Source organism: Zingiber officinale, chromosome 10B (genome assembly GCF_018446385.1).
Source record: "Zingiber officinale cultivar Zhangliang chromosome 10B, Zo_v1.1, whole genome shotgun sequence".
NCBI lineage: Eukaryota > Viridiplantae > Streptophyta > Magnoliopsida > Zingiberales > Zingiberaceae > Zingiber > Zingiber officinale.
Genome location: NC_056005.1, coordinates 83,909,812 through 83,919,238, shown reverse-complemented (window position 1 = coordinate 83,919,238; position 9,427 = coordinate 83,909,812). Strand labels below are relative to the sequence as shown.

The following is a 9,427-nucleotide window of genomic DNA, read 5'->3' as shown; positions in this document are numbered from 1 at the left end:
CAACCCCAAATCCTCATGAAAGACACCTGGGCATCTCTCCCAGTCCATATCCTATATGGTGTCTTTATCACGGCCTTGGATGGAACTCGGTTGAGTATAAAAGCTGCCGTGTCTAGAGCATAGCCCCATAGGTATGTCGGAAGATCTGTGTGACTCATCATCGATCGTACCATATCTAATAGGGTACGATTCCTCCTTTCGGATACACCATTCCACTGTGGTGTTCCAGGAGGAGTGAGTTGGGATAGAATCCCACACTCAGCTAGATAGTCACGGAACTCATGGCTAAGGTATTCTCCACCTCGATCGGATCGAAGTATCTTAATACTCTTGCCAAGCTGGTTCTGTACTTCATTCTTGAATTCTTTGAACTTTTCAAAGGATTCAGACTTATGTGTCATCAAGTACACATAACCATATCTACTGAAATCATCAGTAAATGTGATGAAGTACCTATAACCGCCTCTAGCAGCAACATTGAAAGGGCCACATACATCACTATGTATGAGTCCTAACAAATCAGTTGCTCTCTCGCTGTGCCCACTAAAGGGAGTCTTGGTCATATTGCCTCGTAGGCATGACTCGCATATCTCATATGATTCAAAATCAAATGAGTCCAGCATACCATCCTTATGGAGCTGGGATAAGCGCTTGTCATTTATATGACCTAAGCGACAGTGCCAGAGGTAGGTTTAGTTCATGTCATTTGACTTGAACCTCTTGGTATTTATGTTATAGATAGGGCTCTCAAGGTCTAGAATATAGAGTCCGTTTATCAGAGATGCACTACAATAGAACATATCGTTTAAAAAGACGGAACAACATTTGTTCTTTATTGTAAACGAGAAACCTTTCTTGTCCAAACAAGAAACTGATATAATGTTCTTAGTTAATGCAGGCACATAACAACAATCGACTAACTCTAGTATAAGCCCAGAGGGCAGAGATAGAAAGTAAGTCCCTACAGCAATGCAAGAACCCGTGCTCCATTGCCTACTCGTAGGTCCACCTCGCCTTGTCAATGCCCTGCTATTTCTCGGCGCACATCAGGACAAATGTGAGAAGCACATCCAGTATTTAATACCCATGATGTAGAAATAGATAGATTGACTTCTATAACATATATACCAAGATCACTCTCACTTCTTCTTAAGATCCTCCAAGTATACCTTGCGGTTCCTCTTCCAGTGCCGGTCTGACCGCAGTGGCAGGTAGCATCCTTGGCGACACCTCCTTTAGGTTTCAATGCCTTGCCTTTGCCCTTGGCTTGGGACTTTCCTTGCCTTTGGGCTTGCCCTTGCCCTTATGTTTCGAACCATCGAGCAGTGTTGGCCTTAGCCTTCTTAAGGTTTAGCTCAGCAGTTCTTAACCAGCACGGGCAGTGGCTTGTCAATCTAGTTCATATTGTAGTTTAGAATGAATTGACTGTAGCTATCCGGCAAGGATTGCAAGATCAGGTCAGTAGCCAGCTCTTGGCCAAGAGGGAACCCCAACCTTTGTAGGTTCTCTGTGTACCCAATCATTTTGAGGACATATGGGCCTACGGGAGCCCCGTCTGACATCTTGCACTGAAACAGTGCCCTTGAGATCTCAAATCTCTCATGCCTCGCTTGTCCTTGATATAGCTGACGAAGATGTTCAACCATATCATAAGCGCCCATTAACTCGTGTTGCTTCTGAAGCTCAGAGTTCATGGTCGCGAGCATTAGACAGGGCACATCTAATGCGTCATCTTGATGCTTCTTGTAAGCATCTTTGTCAGCTCGCGGGGCATTGGCAGGTGGAGCCTCCAGAATGGGCTGCTCCAGAACGTACAGTTTACGTTCTTGGGTGAGAACTATTCTGAGGTTCCTGTACCAGTCCAAGAAGTTTGCTCCGTTGAGCTTGTCCTTCTCGAGGACAGATCGCAGGGAGAAGGTGTTCGTGTTCGACGTCATGGCAATTCTACAACAGAAATAAATACAGAAATAAGTATCATATTCTTAATCATTTAATTAGGTCTTTAACTAAATGATGCTCCCACTGAATTCTATAATTCATGTGGGACAAGATCCACATCATACTAACCCTTGAGTTAGCTTTGGCTAATACGCCCAAGACTTAGTATAATCGGTAGGTAACGATTACCAATTACATCTCTATGCAACTCTTGTTTATAGAATCAAAATCCGCATTTATATTAAAACTCAAGTTAGCTTTGGCTAATACGCCCGAGAGTTAATATATATGTGATTTTGACCTAACTTTCCAACCGTTGGAAGAATGCCTATAGTTATACTCGATCCAATCGAGTAAACTAGGAATACTCAATCTAATTGAGTTTGTATTCACCCATGCGTTGATAGGCGGGACCAAGATTGTCCCTCCGTACCCTACCAAGATAGTATGTGTTGCTTTGCTTTGGCAGATTCAACAATAGCATGCGATCGAGGTAGTGGTAGGTATCACGGCATGGTAGGCATTACGAGTTAACGCGTTTTAGATCTAATCTAAACGATGATGCGTATCATATACTCGATAGATCTAATCTAATCGAAGGGTGCATCATGTGCACGATTTAGATCAAATCTAATCGCTAGGTACTAATTAATTACTTAATTAACTAGCATGCATCACATACATATAAGCAATTAATTAAACTATTTTGTGATTGTGTCATGGCCCTACTACGATCTTCTCAAACCAATGAGAAGATCAGATGGTCAACCTAAGGTCAACAGCTTCTCAAGCTTCTTTCTTTGACCACCTTGTGTTGCTCGCGCCCTCCTCGTAACTCCGTCTCGTGTGGACCTTCCACCGCTTCAAAATTACATTACAATTTTGAAACTCGAGTTACATTCGAGTCTAAATCTAATTTACAACCAGAATATAAGAGAAAGGCATGACGCGCAGGTCGCGAAAATAAAATAAAAATAAAAATACAAGCACGCACATCACATAACGGCACGCAGGCCGTATTATGAATTACAACACAATTGTTCAATCGAATTGGGTCTTTGGGCCATGACTATCACAAAAATAATATATAATTCAAAATTATATATTTTTCATAATTTTTCTGTAATTTTTCATAATTTTACAGATTTTATGAGTAAATTTTCTCGGCGGTCCCGATTAGCGATTTCGGGCGCAATCGCGGAGCAAATCCCCTTGCGGGGTTAGGGGCAGTACCCCTACTCGCGATCTAACCATCGCGAGTAGCTCCTAACCGATCCAAGAGCGCCTTAGCCCGCTGTCCCAAAAAATTTTGGGGTGAAACTTTGCCTTTTTGAAAATTCTTCTCGGTAGTCGAAGCCTACAAGTGCCGAAACACTTGTGCTTCGCTTCTACGAGAAAAATACCCATTAAAACTATAAAAACATGAATTTACAGAAAGTTTACAGATTTATATTTTTCATAAAAATACGAATCTAAACTCGTACTCGCTTCGCACGTGGCTCTGATACCACTGTAGGATTTTTCGGACCGCGAAAACCGCTTTTTCGCGTCGCGGAAACCCCGAATCACCCTAGCCAACGGATCTCGTGCGAAGAAAAGATTTCAAAACAAAATTACGAGTACGAGTTCCTACTTAGATCTACTCCTAAATCTACATGAAACGAGTTATACCTTTGAAGCGAAGCCCTTCGCGTTCCCGCTCGTCCAAACGGTGCCGGATCTCAAGAGTATCAAGATAGATACTCCTCTAGAAGTATCCACACGGACTCGTAGGTGGAGAAAAACACACAAAGAGGTGTGCTAGCACCTATGTGTGGTTCGGCCAAGTTGAGGAGGAGAGGGAGAGGAAGAGAGCTCCAAGAGGAAGAAGAAGGAATAATGCACTTGAATGAGGAAAATCAATTTGATTCCCATTCAAAAGTGGCCGGCCACTTTCAAGTTGTGTAACTCCCAAAAATTGCATTAAGTGCAATTAATGTGAAGCTATTAAAGAAAATGGCTTTGTAACTTCCATGAGGTGGCACCCATGATGATGTGGAGTAACATCATTGGTCCACATCAATGTCAACTCACCAATGAGGTGGCATAAAGTCAAGTCAAACTTGACTTTTATCTTCCTCTCAAGTCAAGTCAAACTTGACCAAATCTCTTCCATGGTTGATCAAATCCAACCATTTGATTCAAGCCAACTTAATATAATGAATCTAATTCATTTAATTAAATTGATTCAATGAGTCATAATCTAAATTAGACTCATTGAACACATGAATCAACTTGGGTCGAACTCAAGTTAGCCCAATTAGGATTACTCTTAATCCAATTTGATTCATCAAATGAATCTAATCCTCTTGGTTCATCATATGAACCTAATCTCCATCTAATTGTCCTTAGTGTGTGACCCTATAGGTTCTTGTAACGTTGGCAATGCCCTAAACCCATTTAGGAGCATAAGTAATGAGCGGTATCTAGCAACACATCATTACTACCCAAGTTACAAGAATGTTGAGATCCAACATCACCTTGTGACTACTAATTGTGACTCCTCACAATATATGACAAGTGTCCTTCTATCCTAGACATCTAGATTGGTCAATGTGAGGCATAGACCGTGTCATCCTCTGACCAATCTAAATCTTGAACTCCAAGTAGACTCACTAAATCAAATGAGCTCAATATCCTATATTGACTCATTTGGGCATGGTCATGCACTTCGTGGTCTCACTCTATCAAAAATACCGATGTCTCTCCCGTCATATAGGAGGGATAGATCCCATCTACATCACTCACATCCCTCTGCAAATTTGATATAAGCCACCTTTATAGTCCACCAGTTACGGGTGACGTTTGACGAAACCAAAGTACATAACTCCTTATGTAGGGATCTATGGTGACTTCAGGTCTAAGGACTAGTAGTCATACTAATAGCCATATGAGAAAGTATATGACACTCATATAATGATCCATGATACTTTCTCATGGCGAGTCATTCAGTATACATTCTCTAATGTATACCCATGTGTCAACTTGATATCTCTATATCCATGACTTGTGAGATCAAGTCATCGAGTTGACCTACATGCTAGTCTTATTGCATTAACATTGTCCCTGAATGTTAATACTCAACTAGGAATGATTAAAAGTAGTGTTCCCTATATCATCTCACTATCGATTCAACCAATCGATTGATATAGGTAAGAACCTTCTACTCAAGGACGTTATTATACTTAGTTTATTTGACACCAATACAAGTAAGTATAATAACCAAACAAATGCCTTTATTAATATAAAAAATATGATACAATAAGTTCATAATACAATCATCAAATGATTGGCTTTAAGGCTCTAGCTAACATATATATATAGCACAAGATAGCGAAGTGGCTAATAGTTCTTCTTACTTAACCTACACTATTGTTATCCTTATATCCCAGCCTAATCTGATTCTACATTAAATCCACAGATGAGATTGTTGGTGTGTGTTAAGATTCAAATACAATGTTATTTTGCTTCTAAGCTATTCAATTTCTAAACAGTGAAATGTTTCATAATTGGATTTTTGAAAGTCATGTATCAACACATGCATGGATGGAAGGTGTTATCATGTTCTTTAATCCATCTAGTACCTTGCTATCATGGTTATGTATAATTTCCTTTTATAGATTCGTTATGCATTTGAACTTTTGACAAATGCTTTATGGAAGAGTGATTATGACCTTTTTGGCATTGATGAACACTCTGAATCCTTTCTTGTTGGAGAATTTCAAGTTTTAGTTACTAGTATGGTATGTTTTTTTTACTCAATATAGAATGATATGTTGTTGACAAGTATCCTGTCTTTGGCTTTAGCATGTCAGTAATAATTCATCCATTTCTCAAAGATCGAACTCCCAATTATTAATTCATCTTCACTTGGTATGTTCATTGTTCTACTGATGCAAAAATGTCAGCATGTGCATATGAGGTGTGTAAGTCTTTATGTAGAAGAATTGATTAGCAACTTTTATGATTGCAGTTAGGTATGCTGAGTGATATGATATATAGAAGAATTGATTAGCAACTTTTATGATTGCAATTAGGTATGCTGAGTGATATGACCAAAGTTCATTTCTATTGTCGGGAAATCAAAGCCTTCGCTCATACAAGTAAGTTTTTGCAATTCAAAATATTTTCCATTGATTAAAGGAGCACACATGATAAGTTTGGTTTCTTAATTACTTCTTTTAATACTACAAGAAGTAAGTTCAGGTCCTGAGCTGAACACATTCCTTATCGCAACAAGTTTATTCTGCATCACATAGAGACCTAATTTTGGCCTCTGTCTTGTGTAGCTTTCTGTGAATATCGGCATTTTTCTAGCTTATCTACTGGGTATGTTTGTTCATTGGAGATTGCTTGCAGTTATAGGTAATAATTTTGGGCAGCTTGATCCCAGAATCTCGATTTCATTTTGTTTACCATTTTCAACTGCTAAAAATATGCACTTCTCTATAATATTTTTTGTAAGACCATCATGAATTTCTGAGATGTTTTGCACAGTTAAATTTGTTCTTGTATTTGATCACATATGAACTTTTGTCTTTGCCAAATTAATCTCAATTGATTGCGCATCCAGCATCTGGCATCATTTCTAAATTAAATTATGGATCTGGCATTGGTGTAGATTGAACCATTTTTCACATATGGTTTTTAGGAATATTGCCATGTACCATCCTCATTCCCAGTCTTTTCTTCATTCCGGAGTCGCCAAGGTGGTTGGTAAGGTTTCATCAGATAATTGTCTATATCAAGAAGAATCTAAAGTTACATATTTAGATTTATCTTTTCCTTTATTTGTGCAGGCAAAAATGGGCATGATGGAAGATTTTGAAGCTTCTTTACAATTTTTGAGAGGTTTTGATACTGACATCACTGTTGAAGTAAAATGTTATGCCAAGTAGATTTTTAATGTTTCTTTTAATTTAGAGTATATCACAATGAAAAAAATAACAAACCTTGTTAGTCAGTTTTTGTTATATACTTTGCAAACTCTAAAGCTCTATATTACTGGAGACTAGCTAGACTTGTTGTTGTTGAATTGGATTAAAATCATATGATTTTTATTTTCACATGAAGTAAAAGGGTGTTTAGAAGATGCACAAGTAGAGAAGATTTGATCCAACAAAACAAGATACTTTGGCATATATATGTGTGATATATTGTTATGGGTACTATTTAGTTTTGTAAACTTCGATGTTTGGATGTTGATGTTTGGTACTTTAATGATGTTTGGATTGTAAGTTCTTGATCAATGATATTTTGTAGATAACTTGAACTGAAATTGAGGTATGTAGTAATTTTAGTTTGTGCCTAGAAAGAAGTATTGTTATCATATTCAATTGTGTACAGCGTCTTTGTCATCATCATCTTTATGCCATTTACTCCTGGGAAATGACTTAACTTACAATCATATGCTATTTACCTCAGGGAAAAGATAATGACCATACCTAGAAAGGAGAAGAAAAGAAAAGCTAGGAGGGAGGAGAAAGCAGAAAAGGCTGCAGTTCTCGATATGGTGTTTAGAAGATGCACAGGGTGTTTAGAAGATGCACAGGTAGAGAAGATTTGATCCAATAAAACAAGATATTTTGGACTTCATATATATGTGTGATATATTGTTATGGGTACTATTTAGTTTTGTAAACTTTTGTGATGTTTGGATGTTGATGTTTGGTACTTTAATGATGTTTGGATGATGATGTTTGGTACATTAATGAAATTTGCACTGGATGATGATGTTTGGATTGTAGGTTTTTGATCAATGATATTTTGTAGATATATTATTTAAATAAAATAATGGTTATAAAATGATGGAAAAGATTCAATTTTTTATTTATTGTCAAAATGTTGTATATTGTACCCAAAGACATCAGTTTAAATATATGAAACTGTTGTCAATGGCGTTAAAAGACAACGATGAAAAATCATTGTCAAACTGATGTTAAATAACATTGATGGCTAAAAAGACAACAGTTTTTAACCGTTGTCATTAGCTAAAAAGACAACGGTTTTTAACCGTTGTCGTAGACAGTTCAAAACTGTTGTTGAATAGCATATTATTAAAGGAATACGCTCAAAGACAACGGTGAACAACTGTTATTGTTGAATAAAAAGACAACGGTTTTTTACCGTTGTAAAACTGTTGTCTTTGTCTTCAAAGACAACGGTTAAAAACTGTTGTCTTTGAGCACCCCCTTTAACAATACAACCTTTAACAATAGTCCGAAAGGGGCTACGACAACGATGAAAAACCATTGTTGTAAGGCTTTTTTCTTGTAGTGCGTTTTCAGTTTACCATTCATCCAATCAAGGTCGTCTTAAGATTCCATGAGGTCCTAAGCAAAAAAAATATTGAAAAAAAGAGTCCTTTAATAGATTTTTATAATTTTTCTCAAGTATATTTTTTCATTTGAATTTGGAATTGACAATGATGGGTAAAAAAATTGATTTTTTCAAAAAATTAAAATATTATTTTTATATAAAATTGAGTTTTTCCCTAATATTTAGATATTTTTTATTGATAAATTGTTAAATTAGTTTTTTTAGACATTGTTGAACGTAAATAAAATTTTATTAATTTTAATTTTGAAAAAAAAAATTCTGCAAAAGCATTTTACTTTACGTTGTATAAATAAAATAATATCTGATTCATGTTATTATTAACATAAAAAAAAAGAACGAGAAAAAATATTATTGGTGAGGGAGGAGAACGGAGTTATCTGAGAATATCACTGGTGAGAGAGAATAAACGTATAGAATTGTTGATGAGAAAAGAAAAGGACACGACACACCGATGAGAGAATGACTAGAATTTTTGAGAAATATTGAGAAGGAAAGATTTTTATTAAGTTTCATAAGATATATAATTAAGAAATAAGAATAAGTGTAGGGTATAAATAGGAAGTGTTAATCGATAATGAATTAATTGATAAGATATAATTAATGAGTTAGCATGATATTTATTAACGTATATGCTATAATTAATTAATATTAATGTCAAGTTCTTGAGTTGTCGAGGGTTGAGTCAGGACACCAAGTGCCCGACCTGCCAAGTTGCCTAGTATTGAGTCATCAAGTAAAGAGTCGGTTGAGTGCTCCTGAGTGGAAGTTGAGTGTTGTCAAGTCAAGACGTAAGACACTCAACTGTTGATTCTAAATGTGTTGCCTAGTCAGAAAAAGAGATGTCGAGGTATACGTTTGATGTAATTTCTTTAAAATAGATTCATCCCATTTGATGATATTTTGAGGTTACAATGAACATCTAATTTTCAAGATACAATGGAGAAATCATGATTGCAATCTAACATAGGTTGTTCATAGTGAACTAAACAAATATTCGATTATTATCACTGAAAAAGTTGTCGATCCAAATGAAGAAAATTGGAGTACAAAAGTGGAAGAATCTCCTTTTTTTTTCCTATCCTTCTTATTTTGTTAATTTGCTTCAATAAAT

At 36.5% G+C, this 9,427-nt stretch overlaps 2 long non-coding RNA genes across 2 annotated transcripts; both read left to right on the top strand.

Annotated features, from left to right (window-relative positions):
- Nucleotides 1-5,478: 5,478 nt before the first annotated feature.
- Nucleotides 5,479-6,082, top strand: LOC122030118. Its single transcript, XR_006125313.1, has 3 exons — nucleotides 5,479-5,720; nucleotides 5,817-5,899; nucleotides 6,015-6,082. It is a non-coding gene; the product is annotated as an uncharacterized LOC122030118 (long non-coding RNA).
- A 203-nt stretch (nucleotides 6,083-6,285) lies between these two features.
- On the top strand, nucleotides 6,286-6,828 carry LOC122028715. The gene is made up of 3 exons (XR_006124924.1): nucleotides 6,286-6,342; nucleotides 6,629-6,693; nucleotides 6,777-6,828. It is a non-coding gene; the product is annotated as an uncharacterized LOC122028715 (long non-coding RNA).
- The last annotated feature ends 2,599 nt before the right edge of the window (nucleotides 6,829-9,427 follow it).